A 20,200-nucleotide genomic window follows, 5' to 3' on the forward strand; every position below is an offset into this window, starting at 1 on the left:
GATGAGACCTTGAAGGTCAAGTGTTGTCCTGAGCTGCCTCTGCTGCCTCCTGGACTCTGGATTTGACCTGACCTCTGCCAAGTGAGATCTGTCAAAGGGGTTGCAAATGGGTGATCTTTGAGGTCCCTTCCAACCCAAACCATCCTGGGATTCTCTGATCAGACAAACCAGCGTTAATTGTTGTGTTAATGACAGGAGTGTCACCTTTCCCCACCGAAGGCACCTGATATTGGTGTTTTTGGGTGCCTCACTGTGGGGTTTGCAGGGAGCTGGGTGCACTTTGATGGGTAGATTTATTAGGTGGGGAGAGCCAGCACATCCTGCAGGTCCCAGCTCTGCCCAGGACAGTCAGCAGGTGACAGAGGCAGCTGGAGCAACTTCTCTGTTCCAACCCCTCCTCTGGGGAACATTCCTGAGGGAACCTTACCTCTGGGATGCAGCTGAGTTGCTGCAGACAGGGCAAGAGCATGAAGAGAGACAGATGGGTTTGGGGACAGCAGGTAATGGGCTGTTTCATTTCCCTTTTGGGCTGAAGCTCTTGCAGTTGGTTCTGTGTGAATGCACAGGTGAAATCCCTCCTGCACAGCTCCAGCCTGGGGGCTGCCTTGGCAAGAGGGTTCCATCTGGGGCCGTGGAGATGGTGAGCATTGAGGATGTGTCCCAGGAAACCCGGGATAATTTATTGCTGCCTTTCCTCTGCTGGCTCCCAGCACTGCAGCCTTGGCTGAGATTGCTGAACCCTCAGCAGGAAAAGGTGTTTGCTTGAGTTCCAGCCACTTCTCACTCATCCAGCGTGTCCCACAAAGCCTTTGAGGGCAGCCCATCCAACAGCAGAGAGCTGCTGACATTTCTAATGCACAGAAAGATCCCACCTACCCTCCTGTTTGTTGCAGGTCTCAGGTGTGACCTGTGATTGTGGCTCTTCACAGAGGCTCAGCCTGGGCAAACGTTCAGCAGCCCTGCCTGGTTCTCATTATTTACAGACTGCAAGCCAAAGGGCACAAAATGTTCCTTATATTCCTTCCCAACAGTCAGGGGAGCTCCCAGCTGCTCTCAGGGAGTGAAGAATGCGATCACCACACATATTTCCGCTCATTATTTTGGTGCTTTTTGTACTGCAGCAGATGGATCTTCATTAAGCTGAATAAGAGTTCTAAGGTGAAGATGCTTTCATTGTTAAAACAGCTCTTCCAGTAACTTCGGCTGTTTTATTGAGAGTTACAGGAAAATGACTGAGAAATACAATGATAACATAAAGATGCCTTTAACCAGATAATGGGAAAGTATTTCCTTCTCTTCAAAGGTCAGGCACGGTGAGGGGGAAATGGATCTCAAGTGGCTCTGGCTTGGGATGAGTACCTGAATATCAGGGATAAATCACAGACAGGTATCTCTAGAAATACCTAAAACCCTCCCCAGAAAATCAGGATAGAAACCCCCAGGATTCCAGTCTTTGCTGAGGGAGCAGGGCTGGCAGCCACGAGGGACAGGCAGTTTGTAGAGGGACTTCTTGGGAACTCAGTTATGACCTGGAAAATGTCTGTAGAAGGTTGCAGGTTACCCTGGCTGAGCAGAGGGAGGGAGAGCTGCTCCCCACCACACACAGGGTTCCCTCAGTCACCTGGACTCCCCATGGAAGTGGTTGGATGTCTCCTGAGTGAACGAGGCTGGGTCAGGAGCAGCCTGAGATGCTGAAGGCTGAGGGTCCAAAAGCAGCTCACTCTTGGGGCTGCCACCCCAGGACATCTCTGGAGCCTCAAGCTCAGCCTTGATGGATCCTTCAGGTCCAGACCAGCTGGTTTGGAAACAACTCTTCCTTAGCACTTGGCAGGGGAGAGGGTCAGGCCAGGGGTTCCCTTGCCCATCTGAGCACAGAGAGGAGGAGAACCCCAAGGTGACCCAGAGTGGATCCCATCCCTGGAAGTGTCCAAGGTTGGACAGGGCTTGGAGCAACCTGGGCTGGTGGAAGGTGTCCCTGCCCATGGCAGGGGGTGGAATGAGATGACCTTTAAGGTCCCTTCCAACCCAAACCTGTTCCATGATCCCATTTTATGGTTCTGTGACAGTGAGGTGACAGCAACAGCTCTCCTGGTCCCAGCACTGTGGGGGTCATTTCTCCTGGGAGTTTTCCCATTTATCAGCTTTGTCATTGGCAGGAACACAGGCTGGGCTGGTTCAGCCCTGGCAGGTGCAGAGGACACCAATCCTGCTTCCCTTAATGCAAGGGAAGCCAACAGGACAAGACAGAGAATTGTAGAATCATGTAGTTTGGGGTGGAAGGGACCTTTAAAGGCCATCTTATCCCCTCCCCTGCCACAGGCAGGGACACCTTCCACTACCCCAGGTTCTCCAAGCCCCATCCAACCTGGCCTTGGACACTTCCAGGGATTCAGGGGCAGCCACAGCTTCTCTGGGCAACCTGTGCCAGGGCCTGCCCAGCCTCATCATAAAAAATTCTTCCTTATGTTGAGTCTAAATCTACCCTGGTTTAGTCACAAACTCTTCCCCTGGCCTCCTCCAGGAGCACTGACTGGTGAAGGCACTGACTGGTTCCTGCCCCAGGAACTGTGCTTGGAAACCCCCCCGAGCTGCCCTGCCAGGCCAGGGGAGCTCTGTCCATCAGCGAGGGGTGGCCTTGGCCATTCCCTGCAGGAATGTTCTGCTGTCACACCAATTGCTGAGCAGCCCAGACATGTGGCTCCTGGGGTGCTTTCCATCCGCTCCCTGAGCTGCCCTGGGCTTTGTTTCTGTTCAGGATCCTTTGGCAGCCCTGGTTTTTTGGGCTCTGCATGCATCACTCTTTATCAGCTGGAACTGCTCTGTGTTGAGACAGAGGCTGAGAAATACTGTAATCACAGGGGGCTCTTTCTCTGAGGAAAGAGTTTTGGAACTACTTTTTTTTTTTTTCTTTTTCCTCATTTTTCCTAGTTTTTTTTTCTTTTTTTCTTTTCTTTCTTTTTTCTCTAAGTGTCACATCTTGTATTATTTTAGCTTTCCCTTTTGCAGGGGAAAAAAGGGAAACTTTTTTCCTCTCTGGAAACACCTGCTGAGGCAAAAGGGAGGGGGAATGAGGATGATTTGCAAGTCACACACAGCTCTGAGGACAGAGATTATGGCAGTGAAGATGCCTCTCTGTAAAAACTGTGTCCTGGAGTTAGGAAATCCTCCCCTGGAAGGACATCCCTGAGGTTTGGACCTCATAGAACACTTTATTTCATCAGCTGTTTCCCAGGACAAGGTTTCCCACTGTTTTGTGGTGGTGAATGTTCTGTCCCGCTCTGGACACTTCCACAATTGCTCCTCCCTCGAGCGTGTCGGTCCCAGCTCCACCTGCAGCCAAGGATTGCTCCAAGCAGAGCCCAGCTGTGGTACAAACATCTTCAGACTCATATCTACCTGGCTGAGAGGCTGAGCCAGGAACCTCCTGCCCAGGACCTCACAGTTGGGTTGATCTGCTCATCTGCAGAGCCCATTTCCCCCTGGGAACCATCGCCCCCAACCGCAGTGAGGTCATGGAGTGGGAATCAAGGAGAGCAAAACAGGGCAAAGGCCCCTTTTCTGCCCTTTCTGGTGCTTTTTTCTAAAAGAATCTGATGCTTCTGAAAGCATTTTCTGATCCTGCTTCTGCCTGCACTGGACCTGAAGAGTTGAGGTCATATCCTTTATTCATCCCATCTGCTTTCTCTTATGTGATGTTCAGGCTGAAAGAGCTGGGGCTGTTCAGCCTGGAGAGGGGAAAGTTGTGTGGAGACCTGACAGCACCTTCCAGGATCTGAAGGGGCTGCAAGGGAACCAGAGAGGGGTTGGTCATCAGGAACTGGAGTGACAGGACAAGGGGAAGGGGTTCACAAACTGAAAGAGGGCAGGGTTAGATGGGATATTGGGAAGAAATTCTTCCCTGTGAGGGTGGGCAGGCCCTGGCACAGGTTGCCCAGAGAAGCTGTGGCTGCCCCTGGATCGCTGGAAGTGTCCAAGACCAGGTTGGAGCAACCTGGACTGGTGGAAGGTGTCCCTGCCTGTGGCAGGGGGTGGGACTGGATGGTCTTTAAGGTCCCTTCCACCCCAAACCATTCTATAATTCAATGATTGCCTCTGCCCTGGTTCCTTTATCCCTCCTGTTGCTGCCAGATTTCTCTCAAGGCACTGTGAAAAAACTTTCAGACCATGAAAAACAATCATTTGAAGTCACCTCTTTAGACAGGTCATGTTCCATTGTGAGCTGAGCTGCAGGTGTGACATACCCCAGAGGTGACATCGGCAGGAGATGCTTCATGGGGAGCACTTTGCAGTCAACAAGCTTGGCTGGCCTAAGGGGACCCTTCTGAGGATCTTCCCATCTGTTTATTAACAGATATTTTTCAGCTATTTGTTATTTTCATAATCCAAGAGAAGTTTCTCCACCAAGAGTGATGATAATTCCTGGGAGCAGGCAATTTTTATTCCTTTGGGTGCAGGGAGAAACTGAGCTGCTCATGGAGCTCAGCAGCTTTCAGCATCCGTAGGAAACCTCCCAGCATTCTGCCCATCCTTCAAATCCAGCTTTCACTCCTCTCTGGAGCTGCAATGTCCTTGGCACTTCCACCCTGATGGGTGCCACATGTGAGGACAATGGTGCCTCCATGATTTAGTTGCCTCTTTAGGATCAGTTTTCCTTTTTTTATTTCCTGTCATCAGATTTTTATTTGCTCCTTTATGCCCACCTCAGTAAGAAAGGAAAACCTTTGAACAGGGTGCTGACTAAATACTTCTGGATCTTGTAGCTTTGCCTGCTTTGTTTTGATCCCATTGCATGAAAGGATCAAAAGGGAACAAGTTTTCTCCTGGAAGATGACAACAACAGTGCTGAAAGTGCAGGGAACATTACCTCAGAGGCACAACCTCACTGGGGAAACTGTAAACATCCCTTTTAACTCCGAAAATAATCGAGGGGCTGCCACCCCCCATCTCCTTTGATCTCTGCCAGCAGTTTCAGCTCTGTGTGATGGTGCCAGGGGGAATGGGACTTGTCAGAAGAGTGGAACAGGGAGCAGGGTGGGAGAGGAGGATGAGCCAGTGTACCCAGCTCTGGGCTAACCACACTGGACAGGACCCATCCCACAGAGCAGGGATTCCCTGGGGCACAAACCTCAGCCCAGCAGCCTGAAATGCAGGATCTTCATGGGGGCAACACATCCCAGGCAAAGGAAGGAGCAATAAAGGCCACTGCCATGCCCTCAGCCCCTGTGCTGTCAGGGCTACCTGGGAGGGAGGCACAAGGGCCAGTGAAAAATCTGATCTGTTCAAGAAAAACAACAGCAGCAACAGCAAGAAGAAAGCCAGAGCCAAGCTGCTCATCTGGGTGCCCTGGGGCTGAAACAGGCCTGAGTGGTTCTTCATCAGGAACTGCAATGAGACAAGGGGAAATGGGTTCAAAGTGAAAGAGAGGAAATTTAGGTCAGACATTAGGAAGGAATTCTTCCCTGTGAGGGTGAGGAGGCCCTGGCACAGGTTGCCCAGAGAAGCTGTGGCTGCCCCATCCCTGGAAGTGTCCAAGGCCAGGTTGGACGAGGCTTGGAGCAACCTGGGCTGGTGGAAGGTGTCCCTGCCCATGGAACGAGACGAATTTTAAGGTCCTTTCCAACCCAAACCTTCTGTGACTCTATTCTGTGATTCCCCTCATGAGGTGGGAGCAGGGGCAGCCTGGGCTGGGGTGACACTGGCAGGGAACAGGATTCCTGTGTCCCAGGACAGCTGGAGAGTGACACAGAAAGGTGGTGCTGAGAGCAGCTTCATGTGAAGCAGAACAGGCAGTGAACTACTTATCACAAGCCCAAGAGCTGCTCTTGGTAAGCCCAGGGTGGATTCAGCAGCGATGCAAAGTGCTGCGTGTGATGATGGTGGGTATTAGAAGGTGCCCTGAGGGCTGGTTAATAAGTGCTGCCTGCTATTCCAGCATGGGAAATCAGGCTGCTTTCGAGGCAGAAACCTTTGTTAAATCAAGCTGTGACCTTTGGGACACCTTGGCAGACAGAGGCTGCTCACACAGCACAGGGGGTGTCTGGTAATTGCTTCCCCCCGGGGGCCCTCACACCCAGGGTTATCATTTCTCCCTCCACTTAACAGCAGTTAGAGAGGAGCTGAGCTGTGAACTTGTGGGCTGCTGCTTCTCACCCTGCCCTAAAGACAAGCAGGAGATGCCTTTGCTCCCCCTCTCTCTCTCTCTCAGATGTTTCTGTCCAAGCTAAGAGCTGTGTGGGGTTGGTGATCACAGGGATGCTCAGCTGGGAGGTCAGGGCAGGCAGCACCTCACAGTCCCTGGCCTGCAATAAACCCTCCTGGGATCCAGGGCACAACCCTTGGAATGTGGCTGAAGAGCTGAACTGGTGCTTGTGACAGGCTGGGAGAGCTGGGGGTGCTCACCTGGAGAAGAGGAAGTTCCAGGGAGACCTTCCAGGACCTAAAGGGGCTCCAGGAGAGCTGGAGAGGAACTTTTCAAAAGGGTGTGTAGAGACAGGACATGGGGGAATGGCTTCCCACTGCCAGAGGGCAGGGAGAGATGGGATATTAAGATGGAATTCTTGGCTGTGAGGGTGGGGAGGGGCTGGGATGGAATTCCCAGAGAAGCTGTGGCTGCCCCTGGATCCCTGGAAGTGTCCAAGGCCAGGTTGGATGGGGCTTGGAGCAACCTGGGCTGGTGGAAGGTGTCCCTGCCCATGGCAGGGGGTGGAAGGAGTTGATCCCTCAGGTCCCTCCAAGGCTGGCATTCCATGGCTGTGTTGCACACAGTCAGATCTGTGGCAGGGGGGATTTTCAGGAGCAGCATTTAGGGCAGAGCAGTTGGATGTTGTGGGAGCAGCTGCTCCAGTGAGCAGGACGGGAGATGGGAGGGATTTTGCAGGGCAGAGCAGTGGGAGGGAAACCTGTGACACTGTCCAGTGATGACCAGAGATGTTCCACCCATCTGGATCCAGTCACTGCCTGCTTTAATCTTCCTGCTGGTTCGATGGAGGTCAGAACCCCCTCAAATCCTGGCTCTGTGCCAGCCCTGGCTCTCTGTCAACACTGCTGGGTGAGGGATGGTGTCACCTCCCCTCATTTCAGCCACTCACCACCAAATGTCACCAGGCAGGTCACATGTGGCTGCTTTTTTTTTGTCACCCCCCGTTCACCAATAAAAGCTGCACCTTTGGCTGCACAGACCCTGCTGTGATTCTTCTCCTTGTTGCTGCTTGAGCCCATCACAGCTTTTTAGGACTCAGTTTCCCCCCAGCTTTCTTTTCCCCACTTCCTTTGCCAACAAAACGCAGCAAAGTCAGCAAAAGGTTTGTCATTCTGCCCCAGAGATTAAAAAATGCTGGTCAAAAATTCATAATTTAGGAGGAAAACCAATCCAGGCATTGTTGTTTTTTTTTTTTCTTTCACAATGTTCATATTCCTCAAATTACCTGTTGGAGGATTGTTTTCTCCTACAGAAGTTTGTTACCTCTTTAAGTACCACAAAATGCTGATTTCCTCCCCCCATTTTTTTGCAATTTTTATTGCCACTGTTCTATTTTCCTGCAAAACTTTGCCAGCACTGGAAGACTGGCAGATCTGTGCAGTTTCAAAGCCCTTTGTCACTCTGCCACCACACAACAGTGAGGATTTGGAAAAGGCAAAAGGGGGGAAAATAGGGGAACACTTCCCTGCAGCTGAGGGATGAAAAGAGATATATATATATATATAAATACAGCTTCAAAGAAATGCAGAATTAAAAATAAATCTAACAGTCCTGCTCATTTTTGGGAAGTTTTGCACTGGAAAGTCTGGTTTGCAGCCTCAGGAGTGTTCTGCAGAATATTGCAGCCCTTTGCAGCTTCACTGCAGGTCCTTTGCAGATGAGTTTGTTTGTGGGTGTGAGAGAAGCAAAAGTCTTTGTTTAAAAAAGCTTCATGTCTTGGTGCCCTGGTGTGCAGATGATGTCTCATGAGACCACCTGCAGGTGCAGCAGCCTCTGGAACAGCCCTGCAAAGAGGGAGCTCCGAGTCACTCAGCAGATTTGGGGTGGGTTTCCTTTTGTTTCCTTTTCTCCTCCCATAATCGTTACTTTGTGGAGCTTTGAAGGCTGAAATCATTGCCCAGAGCAGCTGTGGCTGCCCCACCCTGGAAGTGTCCAAGGCCAGGTTGGACGGGGCTTGGAGCAACCTGGGCTGGTGGAAGGTGTCCCTGCCCGTGGCAGGGAGTGGCACTGGATGGGCTTTAAGGTCCCACCCAACCCAAACCATTCCAGGGTTCTGTGATTGCAAATCTCTTATTTAGGAGAAGAGAGTTCACTCAGGGAATATAAACAACGTTGACTCCAAAGTGTTTCAGGACAGGCAGTGGGAACAGAAGTGTGGTTTGAGCCTTCAGGGTGACAGCTCTGGGGACAGTGTCCTTTCCTGCTGTTGGGACTGTGTCCCCTTGTACATTCCAGGCTGTGGAAAACTGTGGATGACTCTTCTGAACCAGAGAATCCCCAGCTGTATGTGAGGAGACATCACTGCCAGTTTGGCAATTCTCACTCTGGAGTTTGTAGGAAGCAACAGTTCCTTTGGCTGTGGGGTTGCTGAGAACACAGAAGCCACCCCATGGAGTTCCCCACTGTGACCCCTCGCTGAGCCAGCCAGGCTTCATAAGGAATTCCTCCTTTTAGGAGGGATTTCTTCACAGAAAGGCTGATTAAGCATTGGCAGGGGCTGCCCAGGGAGGTTTGGAGTGCCCAGCCCTGGAGGTGTCCAAGGCAGGCCTGGCCGTGGCACTCAGTGCTCTGGGCTGGGGACAGGGTGGGGATGGGGCACAGGGGGATCCATGGGCTGGGAGGGCTTTTCCAACCTCAGTGTTGGATCATGGGTTGGGCTTGATGATCTCAGAGGTCTTTTCCAACCTGGTTGATTCCGTGATTCCTCTGGGTGCTTTCTGTACCAAGCTGATGGGTTTAAATGCAGCTCCTGCCACACCTCCAACAGTCCTGCAGGAGAAATGTTGAACTCTAAACCAGATAAAAACAGACCTCTGTGGGTTACAAAATGCATTGAAGACACCAACTGCATTTCCTCTTCTTCTCTGGAAAAATGGAAAGCGAAGGAGCAGCTTTGCTGTCAGGACATGAATAAACCAGATGCTGTCAGGGGGACAGGTGGTGTCAGCTGCTGTGCCCTGGGAGGGTGGGCAGGCCCTGGCACAGGATCCCAGAGAAGCTGTGGCTGCCCCATCCCTGGAAGTGCCCAAGGCCAGGTTGGACGGGGCTTGGAGCAACCTGGGCTGGTGGAAGGTGTGATGGATGAGCTTTAAGGTCCCTCCCAAACCAAACCATTCCATGATTCCATGAAACACGGCCTGCCCAGGAGCCCTGTCTGGAACAGCAGCTGCTGCTCCGCTCTCCTCCTGCTTTACCAGGAGCTCCCTCTGCATAAATCCCTGCTGTACTCAGTGCTGAGTCTCCCCAGTTATCCACAGCTCTCTCAATGTGTTCACAGGCACTACAGAAAGTCCCATTTCTGGTTTCCAGCAGGTACCAATGCAGGGAGGGCTCATGTGGCAGGCGAGTGTTTCATAAATGCAGGGCACTTGTGAGTGTCTTGTGCCTCATTCCAAGTCTATTTACAACCTCATCTTCCGAAGAGGAATGAGGAAAAACTGCCATATAACACCTTTCCCAGGAGTGACCTCCATCATGCCGACGATGTTTCAGTTGTTCCTCTGCCTGGTTATCACTTTCCCTTCAAGTCCACGGCCCTTTTTTTGCTCACAAATCTTTTTTTTTTTTTTTTCTCTCTTTTCCTCATGCCCAGCAGTTTTTTATTGCCAGCTGGGTGCTGAGGCTGTGGCCCTGCACAGCAGAGGGGGTTGGGGGGCAGAGAAGTGGGGAGGGAGAGGCTCCAGGGGCTGGTTGGGAACTGCAGGAGGGAGGATGGAGCTGGGAATGCAGGAGCTGAGAGCAGAGAGCACAGGGAGGGAGGGAGAGAAGAGAGGGAGACAGGGAGAGAGGGAAGGAAGGAGGGAGGGATGCTGCTGGACTGCCCAGCTCTCTAACTAACTCTAATCAGATCTCAGGAGGTTTCCTCTGGCCTGTGGAGCAGAGATCTGGAGATCTGGGAAGCTCGCTCAGCAGTGCTCTGTCTGAATCCCCCCCGAGAGAGGCTCTGCCATCCCTGACTCCTGGTCCCTGCTGGCTGGCACATCTGGGACATGCCACTGCTTCCTGGGCACCCTCCCTTCAATAGATTCCCTCCAGCACCATTATTTAACCCCCCTAAGCTGGTTGTCTTACACAGCCTCCCCTGGATGCTCACAGTCCATCACACACCCTCCAGATGCCAGGGCAGTCTCAGGGTGATCCATCACACACTGAAGCCCTGGAGCAGTGGGAACGTCCTCTCAGTGCCCCCCATCTCTGGCAGGACCCTCCCTGCCTGGGGACAGCACACACCAGGGCTGGGAAGAACAGGGCAGGTGCCCTCCTGCTGTTTGGGGACAGCAAGACAGGGTCCTCATGGCTTGGGAAGCACCAAGGATGCCCCAGAGTGAAGCAAACACTGCAGAGGGTGTTCATTCCCTGGAATTCCTGCAGCACAGACCCCCCAGTGCCTGTACAAGGACAGCAGAGCTCTGAGGGTTGATCCATCACTGCTGTCCCAAGGTCTGGATCCAGGCATCCAGTCCCAGATGCCTGGATTATCCTGCTCCCTGTTGTTCCTAAAAAGCTGCTCCTTTGCTTTCCATTTTTCCAGAGAAGAAGAGGAAATGCAGTTGGTGTCTTCAATGCATTTTGTAACCCACAGAGGTTTTATCTGGTTTAGAGTCCAACATTTCTCCTGCAAGACTGTTGGAGGTGTGGCAGGAGCTGGATTTAAACCCATCAGTTGGTACAGAAAGCACCCAGAGGAATCACAGAATCAACCAGGTTGGAAAAGACCTCTGAGATCATCAATCCCAACCCATGACCCAACCCCACCTTGTCACCCACAACATGGCACTGATGCCACATCCAGTCTGTCCTTAAACACCTCCAGGGCTGGGGACTCCACCCCTCCCTGGGCAGCCCATTCCAGTGGCTGATCCCTCTCTCTGGGAAGAACTTCCCAATGTCCAACCTAAACCTGCCCTGGGGCAGCTCAAGGCTGGGCCCTCTTGTCCTGCTGCTGGTTCCTGGGAGCAGAGCCCGACCCCCCCCGGCTCCCCCTCCTGTCAGGGAGTTGCAGAGAGTGAGAAGGTCCCCCCTGAGCCTCCTCCTCTCCAGGCTGAGCCCCCCCAGCTCCCTCAGCTGCTCCTCACAGCACTTGTGCTCCAGACCCTTCCCAGCCTTGTTGCCCTTCTCTGGACCTGCTCCAGCCCCTCCATGTCCTTCCTGAGCTGAGGGCCCAGAACTGGACACAGCACTCGAGGTGAGGCCTCACCAGAGCTGAGTCCAGGGGCACAGACCCTGCCCTGCTCCTGCTGGACTCTGCCTGCAGGTTTCTTGGGGCTGAGTGAGATGATTCTAAAATTATTATGGTGGGTTTTGTGAGGGCTGAAGGAAAGCACCAGTCAGTGGTGGGTGGGTGTCTCCAGTGTGCTGAGGAGTGTTCCTCGTTTCCCTGCTGCTCCCTGCCCACCACATGGGACCCCCTGGGTTTGGGGGTCCTGGAGGACGTGGCCAGAGGGGAAGGGGGGTCTCGTGTCTGTGTCCCATCCAGGAGGTGCCCCAAGTTGTGGAGCAGCATGGTGGGACCCTCTTCCCGTGTCTCCAACACACTCAGTGCCACCCCCTTCACAGAATCCCAGGATCACTGAGGTTGGAAAAGCCCTCCCAGCCCACGGAGCCCACCCTGTGCCTGATCCAAGATTTTATCCCTTTCTCCCTCTGAACAAAGGCTGTCTCACCATGGCTGAGGTACCTGAAGAGCAACCAGTGTTGTGACCTTGGCTCTCCAGAATGCAGCACATCCTCTGCCCCTGTCCAGGGTGGGCATTTCCTGGGGAGATCCCACAAACTTGTGGAGATCCTCTCAATTTGTGGAGCTCCTGTTGTCCATCCCTCCTTGCCTGGTGGGTGTGACAAGGTCCTACCAGGCTGGGAGAGCCTTTTCCCTGCTCATCTGGGATTCAGGGCTGGAGGATTCCCCTTTCCACACTTGGGTCAAGTCCACTGACACCATGTCCCTATAAAATAATAATAATAATTAATAATAATAATAATAATAATAATAATGATGCAATACTTCAGCTCTGAACCTTCTGCCACACCTCAGGTTGCTCCTCCAGAGCCCTATTTGATATAAAACACCTCCTTGTTCCCCCACCCCTCGTGAACAGGGAGAAATGAGATCTCCAACTCTGCAGCAGATCCTGCTCCTTTTGCAGTGGCTTCTCTCATCTTTCCTTTGAAATTAAAACAATGCTTAACCTTGCTAATCTGTCACTGAGGCTTCTGAGGGAAAAGGCCGGGGAATGAATCGTTTGCTCCAGCGTGAAATTGAATAAATCTGAGCGGAATCACAGGGTGTTACTTTACAGAACAACAGCAAATGGGCTGTGTGGTTTATTGTTAAACAAGAGCAGAGCTCTGGAAACGAGGTTAAAAGGGAGGCTCTCAAGGGTGCCTCGTGCAGCTGTTTCCCTGGCACGGCAGAAAAGTGTGTTAAAGAGGAATTAGGAGGGAGCATTTATCAATTATGGACGGGAAATAAGCCTCTCGGAAAGAGCTGGAGGATTAGGTCAGGAAAAAAAAAAAAAAAACCCAAACCAGACAAATCAAAGAAATTCCAGCTTCTTGGAATGGTTGCAAGGCTAACAGTTTTTGGGCCCTCTCTCCATCCTTTCTGGTTCTTCAGGGCCAAATTTTTCCGAAGTGCTGGGGAGGCAGGAACACAGGGACAGGGGCAGGAACTCGTGGGAGCTCCCTGGTTGGGGAGGAAGAGAAGCTCTCCCTGCTTTCCCCACAGCCTGTGCTGCCTCTTGGCGCTGTTTGCTCCACAAATCAGCTCAGAAGTTTCCAGGCTGCGCAGAATCTGGGAGATGAGCAGATTTAAAAGATCTTTGAGGAGTTTTCCAACAGTGTTTTACGGTTTTTCTTCCATCTGAGGAGGAACAATTTGATGCCAGCCCTGCCTGCCAGGGCTGGAAGGGAGGGCAAGATTCTTTATCAGTAGTTTCTACTTTTAAGAGTCCTCCTTTTCTTCTTTTTGTAGAACACACAAACCCACAGAATTACAATATGAGCCCATTTAGAAGAGATCCCTTTTAAAACACAGGCAAAACAATCAGGCACAGACCTTCCACCCTCTCAAATAACAAAGTGTACAAATTAAAGATAAAAATAAAAGAATCAAATGTGCAAAAAAAAAAATAAAAGAAATGTTAGTTGTTATTATGGAAGTTTGATATAGTGCACTTAAAAAAGAAACCTCTGTGGGGGACTTCCCACATGACAAGTGCACCCAGTGAGACGTGAGATAAAAAGAGACAATTTCTGCAGCATTTCTCAACAACAGTAGACACCAGAATTTTTATAACATATCCTAACTATATATTATATGTCCTAAACCAACCTACTCTTATCATCTGTGAGAAAATATGAAGTAACTGTGGTAGTGACAGCACATTTTGGGTCCCAGGTGACACCCTTGGCAGGGCCTTTCCCTGCAGGCAGTGCCAGGGAGAAGCTGCAGCCACAGGAACAGGAGACCAGGGAGCCATGGGATGATAAATTCTATGGATACAGGCAAAACTCCCTCCATGGGAAGTGCACAGGAGCACAGACAAGGAGAGCTTTGCTTTGGAGACACATCTTGGTCAGGGGCAGCACCCTCAGCCATTTCAGCCTCCACACAGTTCTTTCTGAACAGGAAGTTTCAACTTGGAGCAGGGGAAGAAGTGGGCACAGAAGGTCCTGTGTGTCAGTGCTGGAACCCTGTAACTCAGCTTTAATTCCTGGAAAAATAATTAAGGGAAGTAGTACCTGGAAAATAAGTGGAGGTGAGTAAGAGTCTGCCTTGATCATCAGAAACAAATCATTTAATTTTCTTCAGAGATAACTGAGCTTCTGGGCAGTGCAAAGGCAATACATTTTATCTGCCCTGTTCCAGCAGCACTTTTAACTCTCTTGCTCATTAATTCCCCACAAATAAGCTAAAGAAATATGTGGGAGATGAATCCACCATCTGGGGATTGAGAACTGGGCAGCAAACCAGGATTGGAGAGCAGCTACCAGGAACTTTTTCAGCCTGAGACAGCTGATCCACAGGCCCTTCCCTGGGCCCTGGGCCATTCAACATCCCTGTCCAAGAGCTGGACTAGAGAACACAAGATGCTCATGCCCCTTGCATTTGGTCAAGGACTGAAAAGGACTTTAAATGACCTTGAGACTGAGGCAAAAGACCAAAAAAACCCTCCAGTCCAGAGTTCAGTAAGGATGATGTAAAACCCCCCTGTCAGGTGGATCCACCCTGAGGGGGTTGTCCTGGCTGTGTGCAGGCAGGGCTCAGACACCAGGACCCTCCAGCAGGAGGAGATCCAGATGGGACACTGTGCCCAGTTTGGAGTGCTGGACACCTGGAGAAACCCAGCATTGTCCAGAGGTAACCTAAAATCTGATCTGATCAATTGGGGTTGTTCAGCTTATATGGCATCATAGAATGGTTTGGGTTGGAAGGGACATCAAAATCATCCAGTGCCACCCCCTGCCATGGGCAGGGACACTTTCCACCAGCCCAGGTGGCTCCAAGCCCTGGTCTTGGACACTTCCAGGGATGGGGCAGCCACAGCTTCTCTGGGCAACCTCACAGCCAAGGATTCCTTCCCAATATCTACTCTAAACATATTTTCAGTTTAAAGCCATTCCCCTGGTCCTGTCACTCTCTGCCTGTATAAAAAAATCCCTCTCCCTCCTTTTAATCCCTTCAGGCCCTGGAAGGGGCTTTCAGGTCTCCCCAGAGCCTTCTCTTCTCCAGGTGAACCCCCCCAGCTCTCAGCCTGTCTCCACACCAGAGGGGCTCCATGGCCCTTTGGGGCAATCCTATATTCAGACTTGGAAAAGGCTGCTGTAAAATTGGGCCCTGTGCCGTGTCCTTGGTGGCCAAGACATGTTCATCCAGTGGTATAATCACAACACCTGATAAACTGCCCAGGGAAGATCTTAATCCATCAGGAAAGTCTTCAGGAAGGAGCTGGTCAAGAGGTAGAGCTGCTTTTATCCTGGGGAAGGGATGGCACAGGTGGCTCTGAGGTCTATGGGATGCTGTGCAGCCACCTCTGTTCCCTCCTAGAAAATGCCAAGGTCCTGGAGCTGCCCCTGCATCTGCCCTGAGATGGAGTGAAAAGAGGTGAAGAGCAACCCAGGACACAACCTTTCACTGGTCATTCCTGAGTCAACGAGCCACACCATCTTTCTGAGTCCCCCAGGTTGTCCCAAGTCCCTCATTGTGCATTCACTGCAACCAAGAGAGCAAATGTTTCCTTCCCAACCAGGGCAAGCTCAGCTCATGCTCCATGTTAAGCTTTTGAGGCATCCAGTGACCCCACACCTCAACCCCTGCTGTCGCTGGCACCATCCCTCCTTGTTGGCTCCTGGGAGGAAAACATGGGAATAGCCTCTCCCAGGCACACAAACAAACCCCATTCCCTGCAGCAGAGAATGGGGACAAGCCCTTCAGCCCCCCAGGAGCTGCTGCAGGGCAGGGCAGCCCAAGTGTGAGCTGTCTGACCCAACTGTCCCAGCGTCCCCAGGAGCTACGGGGTGGAGAGGTGACCCCTGCCACTGATGGAGAGGTGACCCCTGTCACTGATGGAGAGGTCACCCCTGCCACTGATGGAGAGGTGACCCCTGTCACTGATGGAGAGGTCACCCCTGTCACTGATGGAGAGGTGACCCCTGTCACTGATGGAGAGGTCACCCCTGTCACTGATGGAGAAGTGACCCCTGTCACTGATGGGCTCCTTTTGAAGGGCTGAGTCCCCAGGGTCTGCCAGGCAAGTCTGAGCGAGCCCTCAAAGCTCAGCTGCACCTCTCAGAGGAGGGAATGGTGTATGTACCACTAAGGCTCCTGGTATTTTCTGCTCTTCCAGGGACAAGCCAGGCTGGACACCTGCTGTGCACAGCCATCCCTGAGTTATTTGCAATTACTTTGCCACGTTGGGCACTGACCCAGAAGACCCGACAGCATTAACTTGCTGTGCAGTCAAAGCCTGCCACACACTGCTCCAAATTCCCTGAAAACACGACTTTCCAGTCCCTGCCCGCTGGTGCCTCCTGTGCCATTCACACTCTGAATGCTCACCCAGGTGTTGCCAATGGGTTTAGTTCAAATCTGTGTAAGTCTTGCTTCCCTGTCCTGCCTAATCCCCCTGCAACAGCTGAACGTGTTTCCTTCACGCCACATTTACTGTTCCAAGGGGCATCCCAGGTAATTCCGCCCTTTTACTCCTTGGATAGATGTGCAACCACTTTTCTCCTGCCCACAGCACTGCCTCAGGTTAACTCTGTGCTTCAGGTAATGGTGGAACTGTGAAAATTAAGGGGCCACAGAGGTGGTTGTACAGGTTGCTCTGAAATAAAGCTGGGAAATATCTGCAGGGAAAAATAACACCATTTCCTTACCTCATTCCCTCTTGACTACGAGCAAGCCTTGTGCTGAATCTTCCCTAAAAATTGCTCTGCTGGGCTTTAGCAAAAATACAACAAAAATATATTCTGGGCAGTGAAAAACTCTGTGGAAATTGCTCTACAGGTGGTGGCCTAGAAGCCAAATTTAGGAAGAGCTGCCCAGCTGCTCTGAAATGGTGCCAACTCCTGAAGCAAAGCTCCACATTTTTGGCATCTTGGTGATTTCATGGCAAGGCTGGAAGTGGTCAGGAGGGAAAAGGTTTTGCTCTTCCCCCTCTTCATCTGAGCTGGACAAAGCCATAATATCATGGCAATGATCCATCAGAGTATCCAGGCAAAGGCAGGGATGGGAGAATGTAGAACCACCTGGTTCAAGGCCATCTAAGGCAGATGAAGGTGCACAATTCCAGTGGGACCTGATGGTAATACCTGCTCCAGAAGGCTCCTGGTTGCTCTACAGCTTCCATAGGTTTGCTCTGTAGCACACACAGTTTGCTTCAAGCCCATCTGATAGTTTGCCTTGTCTGGGACACTCCTTTGCTGCTGAGGAAACTCAAGGGTGTTTTAAGCTTCCAAAAAAGCGAACTGTGCACACAGAAAGAGGTGTTTGCTTTAATCCTGCCTGATCTGACTGTGCTCCAACTCCTACCAGTCAAGGACTGGTTCTTCTGCCTGACCCCTGAAACCTCAAACTCATTAAAAGACCTCTAATAGAGACATGACTTAATCCTGACTTAATGGGAAGAGTGAATCCAGTCTTTTTGGAGAGGATCCTAAAGCATTTATTCCCTTGAACCATCCATGCCAATCTAGAAGCAGCAAACTTTGAGAACAGGAGAGAATGATTATAAAACCAGTGTGCTTGGGAAGTCAGAGCAGCCAGCACAGTCAGTGCTCAGCTGCCAGGCTTGGGAGGAGGAAACATGGGAATAATCAAGAGAACAAGCAGGAATAAAGCCAAATGTTCCTTTAAGGCCACAGGAAAAGGACCAGGAATGTGCAGTTTCACAGCCAGGACACATAAGATCCTTCCATTGTGGCACAAGTGCCACTGCTCACTCCAGGGTCTTGGTGGCTCCCTGACCTTTGCACGATTCCAGAATGGAAAACCAGCATGTTCAGGGTGTATTTAAGGAGGGCAGAGCTGAGGGACCTACAGGATCAAGCTGTGTGACCTCCTGTGCAGGGAGAGCACAGGGCTGTTCTGTACCCATATTTCTGTCCCACCTGCTGACCCCAGAACACAGCACGGCATCTGCACTGGGTGCTGACAGGGCTTTCTCTCTGAACTCCCTCCCAGCAGGGACAGAGGTCAAGAGTGGGACAGAAAAGTGAAACAAGACTTCAGGGAGTGAAGGCTGAGCAGCTGGGCACCCCCAGGGCTGTCACTGTGTCAAGGGCAGGGCTTGAGTGGCTCTGAGTGTTCCAACAGCAGCTGGACCCAGCAAAACACAGCTCAGCAAAACACAGCTCACATCCAGGACTCCAGATGGACCTGCTTCCTCTCTGGAAGTGAGTCAGTGACAGTCCCCACTGCTCTGCAGGTAGGACTCAGCTAAACACAGGCATCTGCTGCCATTTGGGATGCCCTGGGATATCCTGCTGCTCTTCCAGCTGTCTTCCCAGAAAGGCACTCTCCTGAACATACTGTGATCTGTCTGTCAGCCTTGGGCATATGTCTTGCTTACTCCAGGATTCCTGAAAAGGCACCAGAGCCCTGTGGTAACTCAGCACCTCAGTGACTCAGTCACAGCACAGGAGAGTCAGTCCCAGCTCCAGTGGAGCAGATGTTTGGCTCTAAATCACAAATGTTTATCATATATTTACTTGGCCTTTCTGCACTGCAGGGTCTCACCAGCAGAGCTCCTCAGGGGTGTTCAGGACTCTCTTTTTTCACTGAACATACTGTCAGCAGCTTGAAGGCAGCTGAGTGCTCTGGAGTGGCAGCTGAAATCAGCTTCTATGGCTCTCATGACCTTGGAGATGACATTTAACCTCTCTGTGCCCCTGACAAGGAGGATGGAGATGAAGAAATGCAAGACTTTCCTACTTTGTGTGCTGCAAAGTGAAGTTCTTGGAGGAAAGGGTGAGCTGTGGGTACAGTCCAGTTGGCAAAGAGGAGTTCACCCTTGCTCTAGGAGAGGGTTCATTCATAGATTGACCTCATCAGAATTAAAGGCCAAAAGTGCCTCACTGCAGCTGGAGCATCTCTTCCACTCTAAGGAGAGCAAACACTGATCCCCCTTGAGCTCCATTTCCAGCATCAGTAGCTGATACACCTCGTGCTGACCAGAAAAAAGACATGAGCTTAGTCCAAAGCTGTACAGAAATGACAGCCAGAAACTCTCAGGGCTCTCATTTGGGAGCTAATTTACTTTCTGCTGATGCTGCAGCAAGACCCACCTCCCACAGGCAGAGACATAAGTTCTGTCAGGCTGAGTGACCTCTCACATCTCTGAGAAACATAAATATTACATAAAACATTCCTTGGAGCCCACAGTTCCTGAGACACACAGCAATCTGTGAATCAACAACGTGTGTGTGTGTGCACAGCTCACAGCCAGACGTGCCCCCTGACTGCAGGCCCAGGGTAGTGGCTCAGGACAGGTCTTGGTGGGGTAGAAAAAGTGGAAAATTCAAACAGGGAAACTGCAGAATAGAACAAAACATTTTTGCTAAAGTTCCACGTGGGAATAAATAACTTCATGAGACTTTGAAATGCACAGACATTATTCACATCTCAGTGTCTTCCAGGAAATGCTTAGCATTTTATTAGCCTTCCTAAAAGGAGACCTCACACATTTAGTATTGGAAGAGTTCTGAAGTTTTCCTGCTCCCAAAAGAAGGAGCTGTTGCTGTCACATTCACCTAAGCTGCCACTGTAGTTGCTGAAAGGTTTTAAGCAACCTGGAGCCCAGCCCTGGTTAAACACCCCTGGAATTGATCTACACACGGTGTTTTAGACACAGAAAGGAGGATCAAACAATCACAGAATGGGTTGCAAAGGACCTTAAAGATCATCCAATTCCACCCCCTGCCATGGGCAGGGACACCTTCCATGGAAACACTCAGGAAGATGGTGGGTTTTCCTTCCCAAGCTTTGAGCTTCTCTGGACTGGCTCTGATGAGCTCCAGTAAACAAAACCCCAGGGAGGTGAAGATTGAACATCTGAGATCTTAAATCTATGGTCCTTCAAAGACATGTTGGAGTAAGAAGAGGATACAGAGGAGAATAACAAAGACATCACAGCCTGAGAGCTGGAGACTCTCTGTCTAAGGAAGAGTGATAGGAGAAGCAAAAAATGTGGACCAAATTAGCCAGTAAAAGATACAATACCAATTATTGAAGAGAATTGTGGAAATTAGAACCAATGAACATTAATTTGTTTCTTTGCTAAAATGTATAAAGATGTGCAAAGTCTTGAAAGGACTCATATGTAGCTGGAATGATCTGCTCCCTATCTCTGCCCAGAATAAAGGAATGCCTGGCTCACTGACATTTAAAAGGTGGGGTTGGAAGGTTTAATTTCTTCCTGATGATTGTTGTGATGCTCTGAGCAGAGCTGGGTCACTGCAGGCTGTGCAGACCCCGTTGAGCACAACCCATGTCCACCCAGA

Source organism: Myiozetetes cayanensis, unplaced genomic scaffold (assembly GCF_022539395.1).
Source record: "Myiozetetes cayanensis isolate MyiCay16 unplaced genomic scaffold, myiCay2020 scf22, whole genome shotgun sequence".
Taxonomy (NCBI): domain Eukaryota; kingdom Metazoa; phylum Chordata; class Aves; order Passeriformes; family Tyrannidae; genus Myiozetetes; species Myiozetetes cayanensis.